At 48.1% G+C, this 15,627-nt stretch overlaps 1 long non-coding RNA gene across 1 annotated transcript; it reads left to right on the forward strand.

Moving 5' to 3' along the window:
* Positions 1-5,612: 5,612 nt before the first annotated feature.
* Positions 5,613-15,606, forward strand: LOC137222104 (uncharacterized). Its single transcript, XR_010942327.1, has 3 exons — positions 5,613-6,012; positions 11,717-11,872; positions 14,121-15,606. It is a non-coding gene; the product is annotated as an uncharacterized lncRNA (long non-coding RNA).
* The last annotated feature ends 21 nt before the right edge of the window (positions 15,607-15,627 follow it).

Raw genomic sequence — 15,627 nt, forward strand, 5'->3', positions numbered from 1 at the left:
CTTCCTTCCCTCCTCTGACCCTGAACCTGCCTTTATCCTGGGAGGCGATTGGGCTCTCTGTAGGAGTCTTAGCTAACCTCTGAAGGTCAAGTTCACGGACCATCTGTCAATACTAACGGCCACCTTTTATGGAGCACTTACTCTGCGCCAGGTCTTGCACTAAATGAAAATATTTTATTTCATTTCCTCTAAAGTGGCACCCAACTGTTCTCCAAACATTCTGTCCTTTGATGCAGCTGGGCCTTTGCATAGGCTGTTCCTCAGTTTAAAATGCTCTTCCTGACTTTATCTACCTGGTGAATACTCACTCTTCAGCACCCACCACGCTTCTGTCACCTCCTCCTGGAAGCTTTCCCAGCTTGCCTGAGACAATAAAATCACAACCTCCCATGGGTCCCCACAGTTGTCATTTGGGTGTGTGTGTGTCTGTCTCCCCCTGAGCTGTGGCCCCTCCAATGCTCCAGGCTGCCACTTTTACCTCCTTATCCTGTATGTCCACCTCCACGCCTGGCACGAAGGGCACTGGAAATGTTGGTTTCTCCCTTCTCAGTTCCTTGGCATTCCATCTCCATCTTTTGTATGTCCCTCATCCCTTTGTCTTTATTCCAAGCACAATGCTCATTACATGATAGGTATTTATAAATGTAAGCTGAATGACATAAATAAATCAGTGATCTTTCTTGCCGGGTACCAGATAGGAAGTGTTCAATTATTTTCCTATAGACTCTATGGTTACCTCCAGCAAGAAATCATCAGAATAGGTAGGGAAAGAGGAAGTCAGAAGAAGGGAGAGAACAGGAGAAGGTGCTGGAACTAACATTTTCTGAGCACCTAAATGTGCCAGGCATGTGTTTCATTAACTCCCCACCATAATCCAGTGAAGTGAATATTACAATCGCCTTTTCATAGACAAAAAATGAGGGCACAGAGAGGTAAAGTGACCTACCTAAGATCACACAGCCAGCAAGTGGCAGAGCTGGGGTTTGAGCCCCATCTGTCTACTTCCACCAGCTGGATGGAGGCGGCTGGGGTGTCCCTGTAGTACAGGAGGGTGGAGGAAAGTGAGCAGGGGCTGCAGGACCCTGGAGAGAAGGAATGGGATATGTCTGTCTTGTGGATCAGACCCAGACCCCTGGATATGTACCGTCCCTGCCTTGGTTTCTTGGAACAAATGTTTGCTGGCCTGTGGACCCACCCCAGACTCCTCCAATACATTTGACCACATTCTCTTGAGACAGCTCTTCTTTTTCTTTTGTTTTTTATTTGAAGAATAGTTGATTTACAATGTTGTGTTGATTTCTGCTGTACAGCAAAGTGACCCAGTTGTACATATATATATACATTATTTTTTATATTCTTTTTCATTATGGTTTATCCCAGGACATTGACCACTCTGCCTTCCCTGTGCTATACAGCAGGACCTTGTTGTCCATCCATTCTCTATGTAATAGTTTGCATCTGCTAACCCCAGATTCCCAGTCCACCCACCCCACCGCCCACCCCTCGTCTTGGCAACCACAAGTCTGCTCTCCATGTCTGTGTGTTGAGACAGCTCCTCTTTCCAAATAGCTTCTTTCTTCTTTCTAACATCGATCCTGTCCTAAACACTTTCCTCTCGGTCCCTGGACCAGAGTTTGGGTAACCCTGACCCCACAGGATTGTGCAACACCCACCGAGGGCTCCAGGAACCCACAACTTCTCAATAATGCTGAACTGGGTGAAATTTCCCAGTAACGTCCTCCCCCGCCTGACTAACGCTTTCTTAGCTTGGCAATGCAATGTCTTATTTTTAAGGAAGCCAGTCATTTGGTTTAGATTCTTTAGTTGTTTTATTTTAATGACCTTCTGAATCATTCATTTTTCTACTTTTGAACTGATTCACTCTTGGCCACTTCCTTGTACAGAAATCCAACCCCTCCTTTCAGTCTCAGCACCAACTACCCCATTCTCCTGAAACTCCTCACGCACACCATCTCTCTCCAGGAAGAGGTGTTCCCCTCCCCCCTCTTTCTGTACCGTTCATCCGGCATTTATTATAGTGTCATCATCCTTATCATAACAATAGAAATGATATGCCAGCTGTTTGAGTTGTTTCTTATTCTCATGATGACCCGAGGAAGAAAGTAATTATTACTTCCATTTAAATGTAGTGAAACTGAGCCTCACGGAGCTTATTAAGCCTCCTGCTCAAGGTCACATGAAGTAAGTAGCCAAGATGCTAAGCCAGCCCAGCCCAACTGCAGAGGGAGTGTCTTGAAATGGAGCTATTTGTGGGGGGGGGGTGCCTGGCTCTTACTGTGATGTCTGTCGCCGCACCCCCTAGACCGTAAGCTCCATGAAGCGTTTGTTCCCCATTGCATTGTACGCAATAAATATCTGCAATAAATACCTGATTTTCCATAGATGTTGACCAATGGCTGGGAGGCTTCCTGTCCCTTCTATAGAATTAGCTGCCCCAAGCTTTACACGATTTTTGCATTCTTACAACATCAAGAGCCTGGTAGCAAAAACAATCAATACACATTGGCTGATGGAGGTAAGAGAAAGGCATGGGCTTGGAAGATTCCAGTGGACATATCTTCTAGTTGAAAATCTTCAATAGGAAATTTAAAAAAATTCTCTCTGTAGCTCAGGACCAATGCTGCCAGACAAGACCTCCTCACCACTTTTTTCAGGTTGAACTGACAACATCTTACAGACTAAGTGGTCAGTTTAAGCTCACTCAACCCACCTTTAATGGGGATCTACTATTGGCCAGGCCCTGTACTCACTCACAGGCTCGTGCTGGAGATGGCTCTGTGAGCAACACACCAGGTGGAGGTCCTTTGGGTGCCCACCCTCCCTCTACTCCTTCTGGGAGACGAGCTCCCTACTGCCCTGAGAGCAGGCAAGGGTGGGGCCTTGGGAATAGCAGGAGGGAGGCGCAGTGGCTCTGTCTGGTCGAGGAGGACAAGGCAGGAAAGACTTCAACAAGGCAGCAGCCTTCAAGAAGTGAATGCAAGCAGCAGAGTGGAGGCCTGGAGGACGCTGGCTCGTCTCTCAAGGAATATGAAGAAGACAGGGTTTTGGACCATGAAGTGACAATGGAAGAACTAGATGAGGCGGAAAATGTCTGGGGAGGACATTAAAAATAAGAAGCCGATTGAGGGTAGCACATGGAGGAAAAGAGAATTAAGGATCCCCTTACCATTCAGTTGAGTGCTTTTTACTTCAGCTTGTGTTCTGTCATCAATATTGTCAGCCCTGCTTTCTTTTGTCGTTTCCTGATAATCATGTACCCTGTCTTTCACTTATAACCTCACAGGGACACTTTGTCTCAGGTGGGTTTTCTGTTATTAGCATTTCACTGGCTGTTTGGTTTGGGGATTTGGGAAGCAAATTGCAAGCTTTGCCTTTTGATACGAACATTCCACTGGGGAAGCAGTACAGCCCAGTGGTTATAACAGGCCTCTGGTGCCAGGCTGCCGGGGCTGGAGGGTATGCTGACAGCCTGCCAATATTTAACAGAGCACTCAATGCACACCTAGTGCTTTCTCTCCCGTTCCTAGCCCAAAGATAAGATAGAGCAGAGCATCCCCACTTGACAGGTAAGGAAACTGAGGCCCAGAGCCATGAAGTCAGATGCTTAAGGCCACACAGCAGGATCACTGAATTGGCATGTCAAGAGACCCACGCGTTTGGGTTGGCCAATGACCATCTTTAACTCAAGAGCTTCTTGGATTTGGCTGGAAGGGCAGGGAGCCCTCATTCGCTTCTTCTCATGGTCAAGAATGAGACTCAGACATGTTGATGGCAAAGCAATAACAATAGTAGTAATAATACTACCAGTAAACACTTATTCAGAATTCACCATGTGCCTGGCACTATGCCACATGCTCTATGTGTTTCATCTTCTTTACTTTTCTCAGCATAATGATTAAGAGCCAGGATTCTGAAGCCAGACAGCCTGGGTGTGAATCTCAGCTCTGCCACTTACTGGCTGTGTGACCTTAGGCAAGTTACTTTACCTCTCTGGGCCTTAGTTTCCTTATCTATAAAATGGGGTTATAACAGATCCCTAGCACATGGTAAATAGTACATAAATATTACTGTTGCATTTTCAAGAAACCAAATATCAGCTTCCTCTCTCCTTGGCTTATGAATGGTGAGTGTATAAAAGAGAAAACTGGTAGAGGGAATGGTTCATTTTTCAGAGTTGCGGGCAAAAGGGAAGAAACTTTTTCAATAAAGAAGATACCAGAGTTGTTAGCCGTGATCTCCATTTACAAATGGGGAGACAGGCTCAGAGAGGGTAAGTTCGTTGCCTGAAATCACACACAAGCAGCAGAAGGAGGATTTGAACTCAGGCCTGCCTGACGTCACAGCTCATGTCCTTAATCCCAACGCCAAATGGCCAGCCCTGGTGGTCATGGGAAGATCTGGTCTCTGGCCCTGCATTGAGAATGGAAATATGAGTCACCGGCCGTCCCCAGGGATGGCTGGGGAGTGAGAGGCGCTCAGCTATGGGGCAGAATGTTCCGCCAGATGCTGACGAGCAGCTGCCAGCACCACTCAGTTTTTCATTCTGAGGAAAAGGAGGAGGAGAGCGCAGAGGAGCGGGGGTCACAAGCCAGCGGAGCACAGCCTGAAGCCAGGCCACGACTTGGTGGATAACGTCAGGCTCACACATCTGGCCTCCGGAATGCTGAGGGCCCAGAGGACAGGCCTGGGGTTCTGCTGCTCCTTGGGGCAGGCTCTTCCTCTGAAATCACCGAGACTGCTTCATTGAGAAAAGTCTTGGGCTTTCTAGGCTCTCCTGGCCCAACTCAGGTGGTGACGTGTGACATGGGCATTCTTTGCCCACTGCTGAAGACCAGGTCTCCATAGACACAGGATCAAAAGAAGCAAGGCTCCAGAGTCTGACGGCTCTGGAGTGGATTCCTGGCTGGGCGACACTGGCCAGTACCTTGGTTTCCTCCTCCGTGCACGAGCATCACATTCTGCAGGGTCTGGAGGAAGGATAACCTGCAGAATGCCCGGCAGCTGCTGGACGTCCAGTCAATGCTCCTGACCACCTGCCCAAGTCAGTGAACAAGTGAGTGAACAAGTGAGCAAACTTGCATGGTGTCCAAACAGCCAGCACATAGCAAGTGGTCACCACCTTGCTGGCTGGTCTCCTTAGAGGCATTGTGGCCAACCTTCCTTTTCTGGTTCCAGTTTCCACTTTGCCCCAAGGAGCACCAAGTCTTGTCTGGCCTCTTTCAAGGGCTAAGTTGAAGGTGAGTAAGGAAGAACACAGCCTTCTCCTTTGTGCCCATTGTTAGGGCCTCACCTGACTCATTTTTGATGATTGTACTGGTTCTACCTGGGAAAGTTCGGGACTGGCCAGGGTGACTTGGTGGGATCGGTGATTCACTTTGGTCCCAAAGGGAACAAAAGCCCAGGTCTTCCCAAGGTCCCCTCTGCTCTGGCTGGCCTCGTCTCTTGGTCAGGGAGTGAGTCACCCACCCCTCCTTGGGGCTGCCCCTGTTTTCACTGTGCCTGGGCCTTCAGAAATCAAACAATCAATTCTTCTTTTTGGGGCTCTTGGGGACAGAAAGGTGAGTATATGAAGGGAGGACTGACAGGATGAACTAAGCTGCCGTGGGTTCCGTGGTGGCCCCTGAAGGGAATAAATCTCAGGCAAGGAGCATTTGAAGCTGCAGCCGCACGGCTCCTCATAACCTCTTTCTCTGCCTGGCTGCCTCCACCTCCAAACCCTCTCCCCCAAAGTGGAAAAATAACCCACCCTCCACAATCTGCTGGAATTTTAAAAAGTATCCTGGGCGATATAATTTGCCTGGTTCACTAGTCACTGGTTCCCTGTTTAGATAAACCATATGACCTCCCTTTCCTACAAAACAAAGATTGTCATATTGAGCTGACAACGTTGTCATGGGCCACAAAGAAGATGATGAACGTGAAGCGTGGAGCACGTGCCCTGGTGGGATAAAGCCCCTCCCCGAGTTGCAACAGGGAACCGGGCAGCGGATGGTACGTGAGCTTCTTCTGTGACTCGTGTCTTCGTTCCACATTGGGGCTCTGCTTATCTGGAGGTCAGACCTCCTGCCAAAGGCTGGGCCCTCGGTTATCTGGAGCTCAGCTGCAGGCCCAGAGTAACAGGACAGGAATTCTGAGTTGGAACTGAGAGTCACAAAGTCCAAGCACGTTTCTTTTATTTTTTTTTTCCTTTTCTTTTTTTTCTTTTCAGTTTCTCTTGATTTTATTGTTCTTTAAAAAAAAAAAAGTATGATACACCTTTTTTTTTTTCCATCAAGTATGTTTCTTTAAAGCCTTGGCTGAGATGATCAGGATAAAAGGAGGTAGAAGCAGGGTCTCCTCAGAGGCCGTCATTTCAAACAGTATGACACGGACTGACTCACTTCCCCTTTCTGGGCCACAGGTGTTTTTTTTTTTTTTTAATCAGTAAAACAGAGATAATAATTCCCACCTCACAGGGCTGTAGGGACTTGGGCATGACCTAGTGATTCCAAGCCTGGCTCCCGGGTTCAGATCGCAGCTGAATGAGACCATCTCATCATGTGGAACCTACTTGCTCAGCTTCTGGTGGGGACGGTCAGGTTGCTGAGAGGATTAAATGAGATCATCGGAAGAGCGTTCACGGCTGGCAGGTGACAGCATTCAGTAACTGATAGTTGCCGTTATATCCATCCCTGAGTTTCGTTTCTGGCATATGGCAGGTGTTCAATCCATGCGAGCTATTGGGGGGGGGGCAGATGATGCCATTAGCAGAGAAGACAAAAAATGGAACCACAAAGCGTTAGCCATCAAAGGGACATCGGAGGGAGATCACGATCTTATTTTAGATCACCCCTTATTTGACCACAGAGGATGAGGAGGCCCACGGGGGAGAAACACCCAGCCTGAGGTCACTGCAAGCTCATTTTCCCCTATCAGGGCTCTTGGTGGACCCCAATTCACCCAGAAGTCTGGGGCCAGTTAGAGTAAAGACACTCATGGGCCTTGGTTTCTTTCTAGGAATCACCGTGTGACCGCCCAGGGCAGGAATGAAGGGCTTCAGGGTAGTTGTTTTCACCCAGAAAGAACCGGAGGGAATCAACAGTAGCAGCAGGGAAATGCCGATACCTTTTCAGAAAGCTCTGTCCTAGTGAGTCAAGGAAGGTGACAGTCCTGCTTTGGGAAGTGATCCAGCAGCAGTATGCGTGTACAGGTGTGTGGCTCAGAGACAGCTATTCTAGACAATAACAATAGCGATGGTTTGGTGAGCGGTGCTTGTGGGCCAGGCCCTTGGCCAAGTGTGTGCATCTCACGGAACTTCTATGGGGTGAGTATTCTCTTACCCCAGCAAACCGAGGCACAGAGGGGCTAAGAAACTGGTTCAAGGGTCACCAGCTAGTGCATGGCGGAGGGGACTCCAACCCAGGCCATGTGGCCCAGAGCCTGTGACTCACCACACAGCCCTCATGTGCCATGACTCACACCTATGTCACACTTCTCACTGCTTCACATGGTTTTCACCTCTGAGATCTCACGGTCAACTCACGTGTAGCCCTATAAGGCTCAAGGGGTCCTAGCCTGGGCCCAGCACTGAGCAGGGTCTCATTTGCTTGGCAGGTACTTCCGAGTGCCACCACATGTCAGGACATGAGTTGGGGCAGGCGAGAGTGAGAGTAAGATCAGGCCTGGGGCTGGCCATCACCAGGCACGTGGCCTTGACTGGGCAGAAGTCAACCTGTTCACGGTCTGAGCCCTCCTGGGCACCAGAAATAGGCACGGTGGCTTCAGTGGGAACGCTCAGCCTGGCGAGGGATGTGGGCAGCTGGGGTCAAGAGGCAGGGATTCTGGTCTCGACTCCACGTTTAACGATTCACGGTCACCTTGGCCAGCCCCCTGCCCCTCACTGGGGCTTCCATTTTCTCATTGAAACGATGAGGCCAGGGTGAGTGGGGTGGTCTTGAAAGGCCCATTCAGCTGGATGAGACAGTGGGGCTATGACCCGCCTGAGACCCCCAATCTGGCTAGTGTCAGGCTTGGGCTCTAGAATGAGGGTCCAGCTGGTGGCCTGTTCCCAGTCTGGCCCCGTCTGGGTCTCAGGCTCTGTCTCAGATGCTTGGTCAGCCCCATCACATGCTGGCTCACAGGGTAACACCAAATGTCCCCATGAGTCCCTCGCTCGAGCTGACAACCTCACTCCTCCATCCTGACCTGGGAAAGGTGCCCTGTTGCCTGTGTCCTCAGGCAGATCAACAGCATCAAAACACAGCTGGACACACTGGGTGGTACCTTTCAAAGTCTCTTTGCATTTTCTCATTTCAAATGAATAACATGCCAAGTTTTAAGTTAATAATTCAAAACAATAATAAAGGTAGTACTTACAGAGTTGCAGATGAAAGGGGCCCTTCTATGTGCCTCTAATCCTCAAAGTGACCCTTTCATGGTATTGTTATAATTATTATTGCATTTTGTGATGAAGGGACTGGGGTTCTGAGAGGAGGGATGATTCTATAAGGTCACAGAGCTGGGAAGTGACAGAGCTGGCAAATGGAGGGTGTCTCATTTCAGAGCCCCAAACATCTGCACTGTTCATCCGAAACCTTCTTTCGTTCAGAGTACCTACTCTGTGCCAGACACCCTACTACGTGCTGGGGCACACAGTGAATGGGCCAGGTCTGCTCCCTTCTCATAGTTCATGAGAAGCCTGAGAGGTAAGTATTATTACTCATCAGAGGCAAAATGAAATCTCTCTCTGCCTTGGCTCAACTCCTCCCAGCTCTACCGTGGACCTTGTTGGTTTGTTTTTTTTTAATTTTTAATTTTTTAATTTTATATTGGAGTATAGCTGATTTACAATGTTGTGTTGGTTTCAGGTGTACAGCAAAGTGATTCAGTTATATATATATATATATATATATTTTTAATATATATATATATATATGTATATATATCCATTCTTTCTCAGATTCTTTTCCCACATAGGTTATTACAGAACATTGAGCAGAGTTCCCTGTGCTATACAGTAGGTCCTTGTAGATTATCTATAAACTCCTAATTCATCCCTCCCCCCAACCTTTCCCTTTTGGTAACCATATATTTGTTTTAGAAGTCTGTGAGTCTGTTTCTATTTTGTAAGTAAGTTCATTTGTATCTTTTTTTTTAGATTCCACATATAAGCAACGTCATATATTGTCTCTGCCTGACTTACTTCACTTAGTATGATAATCTGCAGGTCCATCCATGCTGCTGCGACTGGCATTATTCTACCTCGTACCTTGTGACCACTACCTTCACTCTCTGGGTCTCTGTCCCGTGGCTGGGAAATGGGGAAAATATAAATTTCTGCCTTTCTGGGTGGTTGGGAAGAATTCATTAGGAAATGCACATGCACCCCCAGCAGTTATGACAGCGACTGGCCCAGAGAAGGTAATGAGTACCCTGTCAAAGCCTGCCCTTATTCCGTCTGCAGGCGTGTTCTGCAAAGCTGCTGTCTCTGTCAACCCCACTGACAGCTGAAGAAACGGAGGCACTGAGGGGCCAAGTCTCTAAGGCCATGGAGTAATAGGTGAAACTGAGATGGAGCCCTGGAGGGTCCCAGATGTGTGTTCTCTTGCCCTGGAACCCTATGGCACCTGCGTCCTGTGACCTTTCCCCTCTGGGTTCTGGAAGGGGGACCCAGGAGATGAAGCGTTAGGCAGCTTGCTGGCCCAGAGGCTGGCTCTCTGGGGGCCCAGCCTCCAGCCTGGCTCAGCCCACGCACTTGGTCTTCAAGGCTGAGGCCAGCTGTGATCTGCCCCCATCCAGATCCTTTTCCTGGCCTTCCTGGGAGATGCCTGAGGCCGAGGACTGGGGCGAGGTAGCCAGGGTTGGGAAGGAAGCCCTCTGTCCCTGTCACCACTCAGGTCCTCTGAGAGCACTGTAGGGCCTGTTCAAGACTCAAGGGGTCTTGAGTTTCAGCCTGGCTTTGCCCCTTTTGTGGGGACACAGGTCATGTGCCCAAATGACTCGGAGCCTCAGTTTTCTCGTCTGTAAATGGGGCAAGTAACAGCACTGCCACCCGGAAGGCAAGTTCTGCCTTAAGTTCTCTAAGCAGCGGGCATGAAGCAGGTGTCTCAGTGATGTCAGTTCCTGCTCTTATAGGTGGGGACATAAGTGAAGTGACCTTGGCATTCTTGGGGTCGAGTCTGCGATTTCTCAGTGCTTTAGGTCTCCTGGGTGGAGGGGTGGAGAGTGTCTCATTTAGGGCACAGACATTACCAGGGCTTCTGCTCTCTGTCTAGCAGGCGGGAGACCACCAGGCAGGGTCCCTGGGACAGTGTGGGTGGGGGATTGACTACAGCCTGGCTTTGGAGGCCGCAGGGTATTGGGGGCTCCTAGAATGTAAGGGCCTGTGTGGCTTAGGACCAGCTCCCAGGTACCCTGAGCCTGGCCTCCGTACCCTCAGCAGCAGTAGGGGGGCTTCTGTTGGGGCCCTCACAGAACACCGTGCGGTGGTTTCGTTAGATAACGGGGCCCTCAGTGGGCTCTCCACATCCCCCGTCTGGAGTTTTCTCCAAAACGCCCGGAGGCAGGGCCAGGTGGCTGTGTCAGAGCGAGGTTACCAGGGTGACTTGGCCCCAGGGCCGTGACCCAGTGGAGCCCCAAGACTGGATTCCTGAGGGCCAGCTGGCTTGGAAGTCCAGGACCCAGGCTCCTTCCCGGCCCCCAGGACCTGCTCCACTAACTCCCTGCTCCCAGGCTACCCTGACCCTCTGTGGGGTCCAGGCTGCCGGCCTGGAAGGGGCCCAGGGATTTTTGAAGGGATTTTGGAGGGCTGAGCCAGGCAACTCGGCCCCTGATGGCTTTGGCTCACTGACTCGGGCCTCACCTTGACCTTTCCTTCCCACTGGCTATTTATGGGTGTTTCCTGTCCCCTGAATAGGTAAAGAAAAAGGAAGCGAAAGAAGCTCAATGCATGACTTCTTTATTTTTCTTTATTATTAATTTTAAAAATGACACATGCTTGGAGTGGAAAATGCCACTGCTTGAGAAGCACACACTCTGAAAAGTGAAAGTGCGCCCCGTCCCAGAAGGGCCCTGTATGTGTTTGGCTGGAGCCCCACCAGCTCTGTCCAGTGTGATTGATTACAGCCCTCCTCCCCGGCCACAAGACACACACACACACACACACGCGCACACACACACACACACACACACACAAACACACACACACACACACACTCTGTATTTAAAAAAAAAAAAAAGCAGGGAAACCACTCTATATGCATGACATTTGAATGAACATATACTGAGCATCTACTATGTGCCAATTTGTTTTTTTCCCTCAACAACAGATACTGGACATTAAAGATAATCCGTTAGGTCAGTAGTTTTCAGCTCTGGCTGGACACTGGAACCCTTGGGAAGATTTTTAAAGTCCAAGTGCCGAGGCCTCACCCTAGGCAAGTTACACTGGAAATGCTGGGGATAGGACCCAGGCTCAGGATTTTGAACGCAGGGGGTCCAGTGTGGAGCCAGGGCTGAGAATCCTGCTCTGGGCTCCCCGCTGCACCTGTGTGGTATGTGGGCTAGGAGCTAAAGTGGCCAGGACTCTCTGCTTTTAAAGCTGACAGTGCTGCTTTCTGTCCGGGAAAATGAAAACACAAAACAAAACTTTTTTTTTAAGTCAGAGAAATATCCCTTTATTTTCTCATAATGTCATAATGTTTCTTTTTCTCTTTAGGACGGTTACTCCGCCAGGGCGAAGACCTGGGCGCTTTGGAGGTTTTGCTGCCTGTTAGTCAAAGAAAGCTGTCAATTAGGAACTGGAAGATGCCGCTTGCAGGGACCCAGGGACGGCATGTCCTGTGAAGAGCCTCCCCAGCTTATCCTTGAGCAAGTAAGCCCACGGGTCACCTACTGTGTTCACAGAGAGAATTTTATAAACACTTACCCCCATTCTGGAATTTGGTGTTTTGACATGTGGAGCTTACTAATGGTGTGTGTGTGTCTGTGTGTCGTGTGTCTACGTGTGCATCTGTGTGTGTACATGTCTGTGTATAATTGTGTCTCTGTGTGTGTGTTTGTGTCTCTGTGTGTATCTGTGTATATCTGTGCGTGTGTCTGTGTGTGGTCCAGAGAAGTACGTCTTGTTCACCTTGTGTCCCTAGCATTCCCCAGCTGGTGTGGCCTGTGGTTCTTGTCGGTAACCATCTGCCAAATAAAGGTCCCTGAATAGGTGGCACTGTTTGTGAGACACTGACTCCAGGCCCTGGGCTGAGAGCCTCACTGGCTCTGCCTTACTCTGTCCCCTTAGTGACCCCTGTAGGAGGTGTCACTGCTACTCTCCCGTCCCCAGGTGAGGAGCAGAGGTTCAGAGGCCAAGGAAGTTGAGTTGGTGGGTGGCATGGTCACAGTCACTCTGTACTCCGCCTGTCCCTCATTGCCTGGCTCCCTTGCCCTCCAGCAGCTGACCACCAGCCCTGGGGCTTCCCCTGAAGGGCAGGGCGCTTGCTTAGCCAGACTCCCTGCAGGTCACGAGACAGAAAACTGTGACCTCAGTGAGCGTGTGCTTCACCTCTCTGGGCCGGGGGTATTAGGGGGATGAAACAGTGATCCTGACACTAACTGGCGAGTTTCGTGCTTACTATACATCACTGTGCTGCAACTTTGCTCTGTGAGCTCAACTCATCCTCACACGCCCAAGTGAAGTGAATCCTATTATTACCCTGTTGACACACGTCCTCCCGGTCACTGCTCTGCCTGCAGACTCCTCGGTCCTGCCCCACTCAGCGCCTGCGAAGCCCTGCAGGGTCTGGCCACCCTGCTTCCTCCCCCCGCCCCCCCATCTCTCTCCCCTCCCCTCCTTCTCCTTCCCTTCCCTTTTTTTCTTCGTATGTTATCATCCAGCTACCTCAGCCTCCCCAACCAAGGTTTTCATTGACCTGTCTCTTCTCTCCTCTTTCTATCCTCGGCCAACTTTTTAAAAGAAAGAATAAGTTGTGTCCACACTGCATTCACACACACATGGACTTTGCTTCCTTTTGCCCAGCCTTCTCTTAATGACAGGATAAAATCGCGTGGTATGAAATACATTGTACTTTGGCCATGCTATCCCTTTCTTTGTTATTATTCTCACACTCATGGAGGTCTCGATGAAAGACCTCACTAAGGGGATCACATTCTCCTTCTGCTTGGTTCTGCCTTTCCAATAATTTATTTTTTTGGCCTCGCCATGCGGCTTGTGGGATCTCAGTTCCCTGACCAGGGATTGAACCCCGGGTCACGGCAGTGAAAACGCCGAGTCCTAACCGCTGGACCACCAGGGAATTCCTCCAATCACACTTTTTCATTACTTTAGCAAGCCTGTGTTGAGTCCCATATGAGCTGGGCTTTGTTCTAGGATTCTGAGAATAAACTAGGTGTTTGCCCTCAAGAAGCTTATATCGAAGTGAAGAGCCCAATATGTAAACAAATACTCATATTCCACTGGGGCTGTGCTATGAACTATGACCCACAGTGCTCTATGGCCCAAGCGTGGCATCTATCCCAGCCTATCACAATGAGGAAGGGCTCCTGGGTCAGGCGTAAACTCAATCTCAACCTGAACCTTGAACTGAAGCTTTTTTTTTTTTTAATTAGCTTTACTGAGGTATATTTTAAATATCATAACATTTAAGTATAAAATTCAGTGCCTTTTTGGTAATTTTACCAAGTGGTGCAATCATCACCATAAATCAATTTTAGAACATTCAGATAGTCCCCCAGTCAGATCCCTTTCTCATGCCCATTTACAGGTAATCCCTGTTCCCACTCAGCCCCACACAACCACTAATCTACTCACCGTCTCTATCAATTTGCCTTTTCTGGACATTTTATATAAAGTGGAACCATACACTGTTTACTCCCTTGTGTCCGGCTTCTTTCACGTACCATAACACCCTTGAAGTTCATCCACATGGCAGCACCTGTCATTTGTCTGTTCCTTTGTATTGCTGTATAGTTCTGGTGTATGGACTTTGCCTATTCATCTCATTAATCAGCTGATGGACATTTAGGTTGTTTCCAGTTTGGGGCTATTATGAATAATGCTGCTGTGAACCCTGACTCACACATCTTTGCGTAGACGTATGTTTTCGTTTCTCCAGGGGGGATACCTAAGAGTGGAATTGCTGGATCACATGGTAAGTTTATGTTTAATTTTTTGAGGAACCACCAAACTGTTTTCCAGAGATGCTGCCCCATTTTATGTTCCCACCTGCAATGTAGGAGGGTTCCGTTTCTCCACATCTTAGCTAACATTTGTTATCATGTCATTTTGATCATAATCGTTCTAGTAGGTGTGATATAGATCTCATTTGACATTTGCACTTCCTTAATGACTAATGATGTTGAGCATCTGTTCATGTGCTTGTTAGCTATTGGTATATCTTCTTTGGAGAAATATCTGTTCATATTGTTTGCTCATCTTTTGATTGGGTTGTTTGTCTTATTATTGAGCTGTATAAGTTCTTTGTAAATACTGGATACAAGTCCTTTATGAGATTCGGTTTTGCAAAGCTGTTGTCCAAGTCTATTGTTTACCTTTTCATTTTCTTAATGGTGGCTCTTAAGCACAGAAGTTTTGAACCTTGATGAATTTCAGTTTGATTTTTTATTTTATAAATCATGCTAAGAAATCTTTGCCTGACAAAAAGTTTTGAAGATTTCTTTCCCTATGTATTCTTTTAAGAGTTGTATAGTTTTAGCTCTTACATTTAAGTCTATGATCCGTTTTGAGTTAATTTTTGTATATGGTGTGAGGTAAGGGTCTACGTTTTTCCTTTTGCAAGTAGACGAATAGCCAATTGTCCCAGCACTATTTGTTAAATAGACTATCTTTCCTCCAATGAACTGCCATGACTTTGTTGTCAAAAATCAATTGACTGTAAATGTAAGGGTTTATTTCTAGACTCTCAATTCTGTTCCATTGACCTGTATGCCAGTCCCACTCTGTCTTGACAACTGTAGCTTTACAGTGAGTCTTGAAATCAAGAACTGAAGGTCCTACAACTTCGTTCTTCTTTTTCCAGAATGTTTCGGTCATTCTAGGTGTTTCTCATTACAATATAAATTTTAGGATCAGTTTGCCAGTTTCTGGAAAAAGAAGCAGGCTGGAATTTTGATAGGGATTATGTTGAATCTACAGATCAGTTTGGGGAGTATTGCTGTCTTAATATTGTCTTCCAATGTAAGAACATGGAATGTCTCTCCATTTATTTAGAGTTTGATTTTCCTCAGTGAAGTTTTGTAATAGTGTACAAGTCTCGTATTTCTTTTGTTAAATTTATTCCTAAGTATTTTATTCTATTTGATACTATTAGGAATGGAATTTTTTTTTTTTTTTTTTTTTTTTTTTTTTTTTTTTGCGGTACGTGGGCCTCTCACTGTTGTGGCCTCTCCCGTTGCGGAGCACAGGCTCCGGACGTGCAGGCTCAGCGACCATGGCTCACGGGCCCAGCCGCTCTGCGGCATGTGGGATCTTCCCGGACCGGGGCACAAACCCGTGTCCCCTGCATCGGCAGGCGGACTCTCAACCACTGCGCCACCAGGGAAGCCCTGGAATTATATTCTTAATTTCATTTTTGGCTTGTTCATTGCTTGCTATGTGGAAAT

The sequence above is a fragment of the Pseudorca crassidens genome, chromosome 3 (assembly GCF_039906515.1).
Source record: "Pseudorca crassidens isolate mPseCra1 chromosome 3, mPseCra1.hap1, whole genome shotgun sequence".
Taxonomy (NCBI): Eukaryota; Metazoa; Chordata; class Mammalia; order Artiodactyla; family Delphinidae; genus Pseudorca; species Pseudorca crassidens.